The sequence below is a fragment of the Heterocephalus glaber genome, unplaced genomic scaffold (assembly GCF_053883595.1).
Source record: "Heterocephalus glaber isolate CG9 unplaced genomic scaffold, H.glaber_assembly_v1.0 deba00000071, whole genome shotgun sequence".
NCBI lineage: Eukaryota > Metazoa > Chordata > Mammalia > Rodentia > Bathyergidae > Heterocephalus > Heterocephalus glaber.
In genome coordinates this window covers 6,400,460-6,413,385 of record NW_028258137.1, presented here as the reverse complement: position 1 = coordinate 6,413,385, position 12,926 = coordinate 6,400,460, and the positions used below count along the sequence as shown (strand labels likewise).

At 39.0% G+C, this 12,926-nt stretch overlaps 1 long non-coding RNA gene across 1 annotated transcript in view; it reads right to left on the bottom strand.

The window, feature by feature from the left end:
• LOC110348756 (uncharacterized) overlaps nt 1–12,926 on the bottom strand; it is a 201,044-nt gene that overhangs the window by 92,449 nt on the left and 95,669 nt on the right. The window contains exons 6-8 of the long non-coding RNA XR_015450849.1: nt 10,255–10,483; nt 9,175–9,253; nt 7,386–7,432 (exon numbers count right to left, since the gene is read on the bottom strand). This is a non-coding gene — a long non-coding RNA (uncharacterized LOC110348756). The remainder of the gene's footprint in view (nt 1–7,385; nt 7,433–9,174; nt 9,254–10,254; nt 10,484–12,926) is intronic.

The window sequence follows — 12,926 nt, the reverse complement described above, 5'->3', positions numbered from 1 at the left end:
GAAGTGATGGTAGAAAACTTCCCAAGCAGGGGAAAAGAACTTGACATACAGATAAGTGAGGCATATAGGACTCCAACCAGCCTTGATCAAAAAAAATCTAGACATACGCATATAATAGTTAAGATTCCAGAAACTCAACAGAAGGAAAAGATTCTACAAGCAGTGAAGGAAAAGAAACAAATCACAAAAAAAGGAAAGCCCATCAGAATCACAGCAGACTTCTCAGTGCAAACCCTCAAGGCAAGAAGAACTGGAGTGACATATTTCAAGCCCTAAAGGAAAACAGCCTCCAACCCAGACTGATGCACTCTACAAAACTATCTTTCAAAATTGATGGAGGAATAAGATATTTTCGTGATAAAGAGAACCTTAGGAACTTCATGAATACGAAACCTGCACTCCAAAAAATTTTAGACAATATCCTAGAAAAAGACAATGATGATCACAACCCCAGGAAGCCCAGCAGAATCAGTCCTTTGGGTGTGACAAATTAAACGCAAAGGGGGAGAATCCAACAAAAAGAAAAAGTCATGACAAGGCTTTTAAAACTTTTAACTTCATCTCCCTAATGAGTGTATAATTCAATCTTGTTATTGTACTGATTAATATTTTTCTGATTCTGGTGTTGCACACCTTTCCTTGTGCTGTAATGACTATCATCTTCTTGTGTCTACTTTTTAATTGGGTTGTCTATTAATGAGCTGTAAGAGTTCTTTATATATTCTGGTCATAGGTTATATGCATTGTAATTATGGTCTGTTTAAGGACTACTTTTCATTTTAATGATGTCATTTAAAGTTCTAAATTTTGATGGAATCTCATTTATCAATTTTTTTTCTTCTATACATCATGTTTTTGCATCCTAGGAAGTTCTTGCCTCCCCTAAATTCATAAACATTTTCCCTTATACTTTCTTCTTAAAGTTTTACAGTTTTAGTCTTTCATATTTAGGTTCATAGATCCTTTAAAATTATTTTTATGTATGGAAATAAAGGGTTGAGGTTAATTTTTTATATACAGATACCAGGTGTTCTAGTGCCCTTTGCTGAAAACACTTTTCCTCTGCTCTTGAATTGTGTTGATATTCTACAAAATGTTAACTTTAAATAATCTTTCAAAACTCAGTGGACCATATATGTGTGGTTCTATTTGTAGATTCTCTGTTTTATTCCAGTGATCTATATGTCTTTCCTTACACCAACACTGCCTTGATTACTGTAGCTTTAGAGGAAGTCTTAAAATTAGGTACTAAACATCTTCCAACAATTTTTTTTCTTTTTACTTTTCTAGGTCCTTTGTACTCCTACATAACTTTTAAATTTCAATATCCAATTAATTTATAGCAAGTATACATAGACCTGAATTTTTATATATACCTTATGTTTTCTAATCCTGCTAAATTCCAATACAAGTTCTAGGGGCTCCTAGAGATTTTTTAGTATTTTCTCTGTAGGTGATCATTTTATCTACATATAAAGATTTTGCTTCTACCTTGCCAATCCTATCCTAATTGTGTCATTTTATTGCCAGACTATTTTGGTTTGGGCCTAGGTTTCAAAGTTTAATGGACAAATGAAGAGTAGGCATATATGCCCTTGTTCCCCACCTTCGGGAGAAAGCATTGTATCTTCTCCATTCATATAAGGCATTTTTGCTGGAAGTATGGAGTACATGTCTTTAATTTGTTGAGAAGGTTCTGTTCTACTTCTAGTCTCCTGATAGCTTTTACCATGAACAGCTGTAGAATTTAGTCCAATACTTTTTCTCTAACTACTGGCAGGATCATATGGCTTTTTCCTTTCCTCTATTAAAATGATGACTTTTGTGGGTGGATCATCCAATGCTGAACCAACACTGCCATCCCTAAAATAAAACCACTTTCTACATACTGCCAGATCTGATTTCTAAAAGTTTGTTTTGTTAAACAAATTTCTATCTATGTTCATACCTTTTCTTCTATTAATTTTATCCAGTTTTAGGATTAGCACAATGTTGAGTTCCTAAAATGAGGGGAGAAGTGTTCCTTCTTTTTTCTGCATTAATATTTCATATAATTTATCAGTTAAAATGTATATGAGCCTGCTGTTGTCATATAGGTAGGTTTTCAAGCTAGGAATATACTTCCTATAATAGGTGCTATTCAAATATTATATTTCCTCCAAAGTCAGTTTCATTAATTTGTCTTCCAAGGTACATCTTAGAAGTTATCAAATTTATTTCAGAAAAGATTTTTGTAATATGCTTTCTATATCCTTTTAAATTCTGTAAAATCTGTGGTAATGTCTCCTAGATCTTCATATTGTAAGTTTGAAAAATGTATAAATGACATTGTGTAATAGGAAGAAAGGTCTAAAGGAGCAGGGGAAGTGGGAGGGGTAGGGGAAAGGAAAGAAGGGAAAAGAAAAAATATGAGAAAAGGAAAAAAATGAGAACAAAGTCTTTGCAAATAGGGAAGGGTGGAGGGGGTAAAGGGAGGGCAGGGGAAGGGGGAAATATAAGAACGAAGATACTCATGTAATGGTACAAGATCTCAATGATGAATGTAACTGTATTTTATACCTAAAATGTACCGATAAACTTAATGGGGAAAAAATTGTACGGGACCACGAGAAATCAATCTAGCAGCTGCTAGACGATTCAAAGAAGAATAACATAAGACTGATTGGAGTTGATGAAAAAACAGAAGAGAGTGCAGATGACATAAAAAACAAAACTGTTCACAGAAGTGATGGCAGAAAACTTCCCAAGCAGGGTAAAAGAACTTGACATACAGATAAGTGAGGCATATAGGACTCCAACCAGCCTTGATCAAAAAAAACCCCAAAACTACACATAGGCATATAATTGTTAAGATTCCAGAAACCCAACAGAAGAACAAAGTTCTACAAGCAGTTAGAGAAAAGAAACAAATTGCATACAAAGGAAAGCCCATCAGAATCACAGCAGACTTCTCAACACAAAGCTTCAAGGCAAGAAGAGCTTGGAGTGATGTATTTCAAGCCCTAAAGGAAAACAGCCTCCAACCCAGATTGATGTGCCCTACAAAATTATCTTTCAAAATTGATGGAGAAATAAGATACTTTCATGACAAAGAGCACCTTAGGAACTTCATGAATACCAAACCAGCACTCCAAAAACTTTTAGACAAAATCCTAGGAAAAGACAATGAGGATCACAACCCCAGGAAGCACAGCAGAATGAATCCACCAGACACAACAAGAAATTAAAAGCAAAGGGGGAGAATCCAACAAAAAGAAAAAGTCATGACAATGATAACTCAATATGTATCAGTTATAACCATCATTTTTAATGGTCTCAACTCACTAATCAAAAGAAATAGACTGGCAGAATGGGTCAAGAAGCAAGATCAAACAATACGCTGCATACAAGAAACACTTAATTTAAAAAAAAACCTCATAGACTGAAAGTTAAAGGGTGGAAAACAATACTCCATGTGACAAGAATCCGAAAAACAGCAGGAGTAGCTATCCTCTTTGCAGACCAAGCGGATTTCAAACCCACACTTATTAAGAGAGACAAAGAAGGACACTATACCCTTGTAAAGGGAACAATCCAAGAGGAAGAGATGATAATCATAAATATCTATGCACGAAACACTAGTGTGCCCAACTATATAAAACAAGTACTAATGGACATGAAAAATCATATAAGCACTAATACAATAGTAGTGGGCAACTCAATACCCCATTTGTCACAAATAGATAGATCAACCAGACAGAAAACAAGTAATGAATACTAGAACTCAATCAAACTCTTGAACAAATGAACTTAACAGATGTTTAGAGAGTGTTCCACCCCACAAAATCAGAATACAAATTCTTTTCAGCTGCACATGGGTTGTTCTCCAAAATAGACCACATACTCACTCATAGAACATGTTTAGATAAGTGCAAAGGAAGTTAAGTTATCCCCTGCATATTATCAGACCATAGTATGATGAAATTGGAGATCAATAACAAAATAAATTGCCAAAATTTCAAAAACACATGGAAATTGAGCAACACACTTCTGAATAAACAATGGGTCACAGAGGAAATTAAAGAAAAAATCAGACAGTTCCTTCAATTAAATGACAATGAAAATACAATATATCAGAATCTATGAGACACAATGAAAGCAGTCTTACAAGGGAAATTCATAGTAGTGAATACACATATTAGGAGCGAGCCCAATTAAACAACCAGGTGCTAAACCTCAAGCTTCTAGAAAAAGAAGAGCAGGACAAACCCAAGGCCCATAGAAAGGAGGAAATTATAAAGATCAGGGCAGAAATCAATTCAATGGAGACAAAGAGAACGATACAAAAAATCAATGAAGCCAAGAGTTAGTTTTTGAAAGAATAATCAAAATTGACAAACCCTTAGCCAACCTTATCAGAAAAAGGAAAGAAAAGGCCCAAATCTGGGCAATTAGAAATGAAAAGGATGAAATTACAATGAACCCAGCAGAAATCCAGAGGATTATCAATACCTACTTTGAGAACCTATGCACCAATAGGATGAAAAACACAGAAGAAATGGACAGATTCCTAGATGGGTATGAATTACCAAGGTTGAACGAAGAAGACCTAAAAATGCTAAACAACCCAATATCAATCAATGCAATTGAAAACATAATTAAAAACTTACCAACTAAGAAAAGCCCGGGTCCTGATGGCTTCACCGCTGAATTCTACAAGACATTTAGAGAGGAACTACTGCCACTACTGTTTAAACTCTTCAATGAAATTGAAAGGGAAGCAATACTCCCAAATTCATTCTTGGAAGCAAGCATCACCTTGATCCCCAAAGCAGAGAAAGACCCAACTGACAAAGAGAATGATAGGCCAATCTCACTAATGAACACAGATGCAAAAATCCTTAATAAGATACTGGCAAAGAGAATGCAGAAGATCATCAAGAAGATTGTACACACTGATTGAGTGGGATTCATCCCAGGGATGCAGGGATGGTTCAACATACGCAAATCGATAAATGTGCTACACTATATCAATAGAGCCAAGGACAGAAACCACATGATCATCTCAATAGATGTAGAAAAAGCATTTCACAAAATCCAACACACATTTATGATAAAAACTCTACAATAAATTGGAATAGATGGTCTCTACCAAATGTTCAAAAACTGAAATCCTTCACACTAAAAGCAGGTACAAGACAAGATGTCCACTATCACCACTCTTGTTCAAGATAGTTTTGGAAACATTAGCCACAGCAATTAGACAAGAGAAAGAAATTAAAGGAATAAAAATAGGAAATGAAGAAGTCAAATTGTCATCATTTGCAGATGACATGATACTCTATATAGAAGACCAGAAGAATTCCACCACAACTCTTCTAGACTTAATAACTAAATTCAGTAAAGTAGCTGGACACAAGGTCAACACACAAAAATCAACAGTTATTCTGTACATGAACAACAGACTCACTGAGAGAGAAATAAGGCAAACAATTCCTTTCACAATAGCATCCAAAAAACTGAAATACCTGGGAATCAACCTAACAAAAGAAATCAAAGACCTCTTCTCTGAAAACTATAGCACTCTGAAAACAGAGATTGAAGATGATATGAGAAAATGGAAAGCTATCCCCTGCTCCTGGGTAGGAAGGATCAACATAGTGAAAATGGCCATACTTCCAAAACTGCTATATAGATTCAATGCAATCCCAATTGAAATTCCAGCAGCATACTTCATGGACCATGAGAAAACAATCCAAAAATTCATTTGGAACAAGAAGAGACTCAGAATAGCAAAAGCAATTCTAGGTAACAGAGACATGGCAGGGGGTATTACAACCCCCAACTTGAAACTATACTACAAATCTACTGTGATAAAAACAGCATGGTACTGGCAAAGAAACAGACCTGAGGACCAGTGGAACAGATTAGAAGATGCAGAAACAACTCCAGGCACACTAGCTACCTCATCTTTGACAAAGGAGTCAAACACTCTTTAGTGTTAGATAGCCTCTTTAATAAATGGTGCTGGAAAATTGGGTTTCAACTTGCCAAAGACTAAAACTAGACCTCTATCTCTCACCATGCACTCAACTAAAATCAAAATGGATTAAAGATCGAAATATTAAAACAGATACACTAAACTGGCTGGAACAGAGGTTAGGTAGAACTCTTGAAGACATTGGTGTAGGAAAAGATTTTATGAACAAAACCTCAGTTGCCCATGAACTAGCACAAACAATCAACAAGTGGGATCTCTTCTTACTAAAAAGCTTCTGCACAGCGAGAGAAACCACCAGCAGTGAGAAAAGACAACACACAATGTGGGAAAAAATTTTCACCAGCGGTCCCTCAGACAAAAGTCTTCTATCTCAAATCTATAAAGAACTTTAAAAAATCAGACCTCCCAAATTTAAAGACCCAATCCAAAAATGGGCATCTGAAATGAACAGACATTTCTCAGACAAAGAAGTAGAAATGGCAAATAAATACATGAAAAAATGTTCAACATCACTGGTCATTCGAGAGATGCAAATGAAAACAATGCTGAGATTCCACCTCACTCCAGAAAGAATGGCTGCTATCAAGAAATCAACCAATAACAAATCCTGGCGGGGCTGTGGAGAAAGAGGAACCCTGGTCCACTGCTGGTGGGAGTGTAGACTGGTGGAACCACTGTGGAAATCAGTATGGAGATACCTCAAAGAACTAGGACTGGAAGTCCCATTTGACCCTCTATTCCACTGTTGGGGATCTTCCCCAAAGAATTAAAAGAATCATACTTTAGTGATATATGTGCACCCAAGTTCATAGCAGCACAGTTTGTAATAGCTAAAATTTGGAAGCAGCCCAAATGCCCATCAACTGGAAACTGGATAAAGAAAATGTGTTTTTTTAATAAAATGGAGTACTACTCAGCCATAAAAAATGAGAAAGTAGAGACATTTATAGCTAAATGTATGCACGTTGAGGCCATACTCTTAAGTGAAATAAATAGGACACACATGTGTAAATACCAAATAGTTTCTCTAGTGTGAGAAACTGAAAGTGTAAATAAAGACTAAAAGGTATAATAGATAATGTGAAATAGGAAGAAAAGGGACAAAGGGGAAGGGGAAGTGGGAGGGGTAGGGGAAAGGAAAGAAGGGAATGGAATTAATATGAGAAAATGAAAAAAAGGAAACAAAGTTTTTGTAAATAGGGAGGGATGGAGGGGTTGAAGGGAGAGCAGGGGAAGGGAAAAAAATAAGAACCAAGAGAATATGTAAAGGTGCAAATTTCCAATGATGAATGTTATTATATTGTATACCTAAAATGTACCAATAAAAGGATATACAGAAAAACAATAAAAACCATTTTTTTAAAAAAGCAAATGTGGTATCTATACAGTATGGAATACTACTCACCTATAAAGAAGGACAAACTCAAGACATTCATAGGAAAATGGATGCACCTGAAAAATATAATGTTGGGTGAAATAAATCAGAAACACAAGCTCAAATACCATATAGTATCTCTAATTTGAGTAAGGCAAAGTGCAACTTAAGGGTATAATAAAGGCTGGGTAGAAGGAAACAAGGGGACAGATCTCTTACAAACAGGAAGGAGTCCAGGAGACCAGGGTGAGGGGAGAGGGCTTGGGAACTGGGAAATAAGTAGAACAAAGATATGCCATGTACAGGATCCTAATGACTTCAAGGAATGTAAACGTTGTATGTCATAAACATGAGCTAAGGTTAATAATATCAACAAGAACAAAAATGAGGAAAGGGGATTCAGAGGAGGAGGAGGGAGGGAGGCAGGAAGGGGAAGGAAATTTTAAAAAAAGAAACTAGCTGCATTTTGTACATGTATTGGCTCCCCAAGATGAATGTAAAGTTCATGTACTAAAAACTTGTATTAATAACAAAAGTGAAATTTGTATTGGCCATTGAAAGGACATAATGAAGAACAATTTTTTAAAGGATGATAGTGGGATCAAACAGACCAAGAAATTAATAAACAATTGAAAGTTTCGAAACAGCATCACCTATATATCTAAGTTCATCTACCTAAGTGTTGTGCTTTAAATCAATAGGAAAATGATAAATTACTCAGCATTTGCTGTTGTGTGTACTGACTCATCATTTGTGTAGAAAAATAACGTTAGTTCCCTAAATCACAGTGCACAATCCAGTGAATTCCAAATGGATTAAGGAGTTTAATTTCTTCATACAATTAATAAATATTTACCAAGCACAAACTTTACAAGCAAGAAAGACTACCACAAGGCCACAAGGACACAACAGGCACTTCACCTGTTGTGGTCAGGGTTTGCAAGGGAATACATTCAATACAGAACACATAATTTTCAGGATTATTTTATAATATTCACTAAAAAAGTTAAATGCAGAGGTGTGCAAGAGATCTGTCCACACACTAGAGACCCAAAGAATGCAGCTGAGGGCCTGGATCCCATGGCAATGCCCCACACAAGTCCAGCTAAAGGCCTGGAGCCCCCAGAAATGTCCTCCATGAGTCCAGTCAGAGGCCTGGAGCCCACGGCAACGTCTCACGCAAGTCCATATCAAGGATCTGCATGGGAAAGACCAAAGGCCAGTGGTGGAAGCCAGAAAGCCTGTGCCGGCCAGGTGAAGGGTCTGTGCCACCAGGCTGAGGGATCTGCACTGGAGCCAGGAAGCGGTGCTCAAGGTAAAGACCAGAGCTCCCCTGGAAAGAGCAGCAGCCATCCCTAGCAACAGGAAGGACTCGAGCTCCTCTGACAACAAGAACAGCTGAGTTCATATCAGGAAAACCACCCATGGCAAGCTTCTCCAGGAAAATCAACAGCATACACTCTTTCCCTCCAGTTCTCTTTTTCTGTCATTGGCAATAATTCTCAGGTGGGTCTTCCATGCCCAGAACCACGCTGACTCAGTTCAGTTGGGCATTCCAAGTTGACCATTAGTTAATCCACTACAGCACTCATGGCCACACAGGCCAGCTATGACCTAGCACTGCATTGTGGTGACTTCAGTGGGATCAAGTTGTTCTACTGACAGAAAGCAGGGTCCTGTCACAGCTACTGCAGCACCATGGAAGAATTCACGCCCCATCTCCCACTGGTCTCGTCTGGTGAGCAGGGTCACCAGGTGATCGCCTTTTGGCTTTGACCTCTCCCTTTGTCATAGCAGGTTTTGGTGGTTTCCTACTCACCTTCTGAAAATATTGGGTGAGGAGTTAATCAGGATGAAAATGTTTCACATCCAACTTCTTCAGCATCTATGGGAAGATGCTAAAAATAAAGAGCCAAAGGTTCACAAAAAGATGGAGGGGATCTCCCAGAACATAGAGCAAAGGTAGCAATAACTAGATCATATGTCCTGCCACCCTGATAATTACCTTCATCGGGGTCAGAATCAAGGAGAGGAGAGAGATTTACCTTAAATTCTCTCTCTCTCTCTCTCTCTCTCTCTCTCTCTCTGCCTCTCTGTTGCAACTAGGATATTACCTGAAAGGTATGCTCTGAGGTGTGGCACATGTTTAATAAAACTACCTCCAATTCTACCTTCCAATTGTTTCTACCTTAATTGACATTGCAACCACGGCACAGACATCAAAGTTCTGCTTGCACAACTAGCTATTTAATTACCTCTTTGATAATGTCAGGAATGCACAAAACAGGAGTTCTGACTGGGGTTGGAATCAGGTAAGGCCTCCCTGAGGACATTTGAGAGTTCTGAATGGGAAACAGAAATTAAATAGATCAGGTGGCTTGGGCAGGAGCGAGCCCATGCTTAGAAGGTCATGTGGCTGGAAGGGCATGCCCTGCAAGGGACTGGAGGGTGGCTCGTGGGTAGGAAGAACCTGTCATGTGTTGTAGGGCAGCAGCCGGGAAGGTCCTATTAAGAATGTTCATCTCTATCCCCAGAGAAATGAAAAGCCACTGGAAGGCTAAACAAGAGGGAGGGGTGACCTGACTTCCATTTTGAATACATCTCTCTGTGCAGTAGCTTGGGAAATGGCAGAGCCCAGAAGCAGAAAGACCAAGGAACACTCTAATGAAACAGGATTAAAAGTGATGATGTGGGTGATCAAAATATGGGGGGGGGGGAGAGAGGTCGATCTTGATCTCCAGGGAGATCCAGAAAGGTCCAAAGAGGTAAAGAATATTTCAATGGTGAGCCAAAAGAGCTTGGGTGTCTATCTTCTCAGAGCAGTGGTACAGATGACCCTAACGTCCCTGGGCCAACCAGCGAGACAAAACATGGTACCATTTGCCATTCGTATACTCACATGGAAGAGGGGCCAGGTATGGCAGAAGGAGCACGGGGACAGACGCAGAGCATGAGTCTGGGTTTGGCCTCATGGGTTGATTTGGAAGTGTCTATGAGAGAGCTTGGGAGATGAAAGTGAGACAGTGGAGCATTTGGCCTTGAGCTTGGAGAAGAGTGGAATGGGAAGCAAACATGAAAACGATCAGCTCCTACATGGTCACTGAAGTCACAAAAGTGGTAGAGGTATCCTGGCAAGAAAATGCAGTGAGAAAATTAGAAACTAGAATGGAGTCTTGAGGAATTCTAGAATTGAAAGATTGGGCTAGAGAAAGATGTACACACAAAGAAGACCTAGGAGAAAGGGCAGGAGCAACATCTAGTGAGGGTGCAACTGAGCAGCCATGCGTAACTAAAGGAGGCTGGCTGTGCTCAGTGCCAAGAGAGCAGGGAAGAAGAAAATGGGAAGATAATCAAAGGGCCATTTTTAAATGGCACCAGTATTTTCCAACTCCGGGGTAGGGGTAGGGGGTAAAGGACAAGAAGAGAGAAGTAAAGCAAAATGGACAAGATGTACTATTTGTTGAAGATAGGTAATGGATTCATGTGAGTGTATCATTTTCATCTTTATGCATTTTTTAAAATTCCATAATAATCAAAAGAAAAGATGAGAACGGTGGGAGAAAAAAACTGATATAAAATTCGAAGGAAGGAATATTTCTTTCCACAATCAAGCCAACTCTTGAATAAAATGTTGCTTTGCAATTAAAAAAGTAAAAACACATACTAGATGCAAGAAGACTAGAAAATGAAACCATCCATATTTTCAAACAGGAAAGTAGTTACATATACTTTCATAGACTGGATGGAATCATTGAATGTTAATGGGTGAATATGGTGTTTATAAAGAATTTGTAATAAGTAAAAGTGAAGTGATTAAACTACTCAGGTTTTCTCTCCCACCAGTCCTCAATTTTACCATCTTGAATAGGCCATGAACTTCCTAGCTAGCTAGTCAAGCATTATTTATGGGTGTGTCTGGGTTTGTTGCTGGGAGATACTAACACTTGAATCAGTAGGCTCAGTAAAGTACGCAGGTCTCCCCAAAGTGGCTGGGCATCCTCCAATCTCTTTGACAGCCCAAACAGAACAAAGCAATAGAGGAAGTTTGAATCTGCCCTCCTGTTGAGCTGAAACATCCACCTCCTCCTACCCTCAGCACCCTGGGTCTCAGGCCTTCAAGCTCACATTGGAATCATCACTGTTGCTCTCTGACTCTTGGGTCTTCAAACCCTACCACCAGCTCTCCTGGATCTCTAGCTTATAGGCAACAGATCATGGGATTACAGCCAACATAGTGCCATGGGCCAGTATCTTATAATAAATAGATACATGATAGATAGATAGATAGATAGATAGATAGATAGATAGATAGATAGAAGAGTTTACATATGTCTTAGTCACTTTCTTGTTACTGGGACTCAATACTCAACACCAACAAATCAAAGGGGGAAAGATTTATTTCACATTTCAATCCATAGTGCCAGCTCTAAGGCAGATGGCATGGGAGAGGAGACCTGCTCACTTCATGGCAGACAGAAATCAGAGAGAGAGAGAAAGGCAGAGCCAGGGAAGGAGATACACCCTTCCAGGTCATGCTCCGGTGGTCATATCAAGTCAAATCACTCTCCATAAGCCTTGCCTCTGAGTACATGAGGCTTTGGGGACATTCAGATATAAGCCATAACAATATATATTTATATAATTCGATCTGTGTCCCTGGAGAACACTGACTAACACAGATTTCTGCCTTAGTTTAGGCTGTTACAACAAAGTACCATAGACTGGGTGGCTTTAATGACAGAAAATTTTACTTACAGTTCTAGGGAGTAAAAGTCAAAGATCAAGGCAGATTGGGTACCTGGAGAGGACCTGCTTGCTGGTTTGCAGACAGCTGTCTTCTTGTATCTTTATACAGAGGAGAGCAGAGAGCATGATTGTCTCTCTTATGTCTCGTCTTATAAGGGTACTAATCCATCCTTGTGAACTGACTACCCTCTAAGGCTCCAACTCTGAACATGATTCCACTAAGGATCTGGACTTCAACACAAAAGGTTTAGGAAGATGCCAAGTATGGTGACACATGCCTGTAAACCCAGCTACTCAAGATGCTGAGGAAAGTTCAAGACCAGCCTGGGCAACTGTATTAGTCATTTTCCCTGGGATATCACTGGGATAAAATATCCAACACTTAAAACTTAAAAGAGGACAGGTTTGTTTTGGCTCACAGTTTCAGTAGGTTCGGTCCACAGACAGCCAGCTCCAAGCCTGCATGGTGGAAGGGCCTGGTGGAGTAAAGCTGTTCATGTCATGGCAGCCAGGAAGCAAAGCCAGAGAAGAGGAGCCAGGAACAAGAATACACCCTTCTAGGTCACACCCCCAGTGACCCATTCTTTCTGACCAGGTCCCATCTGTGACCAGCACAATCAGCTATGAACTCATCAATGGACTAACCTGCTGATGAGTATAGTGCCACCATGATCCAATCACCTTCCAAAGCTCCACCTCTGAACACATGAGACTGTTAGGGGACTGGTTTTAGATATAAACTATAAGAGCAACTTAATGAGACCCTATGTCAAAATAAAAATGTTGAAGGGAAGAGGATGTAGCTTAATGTGAGACCTGGGGAAG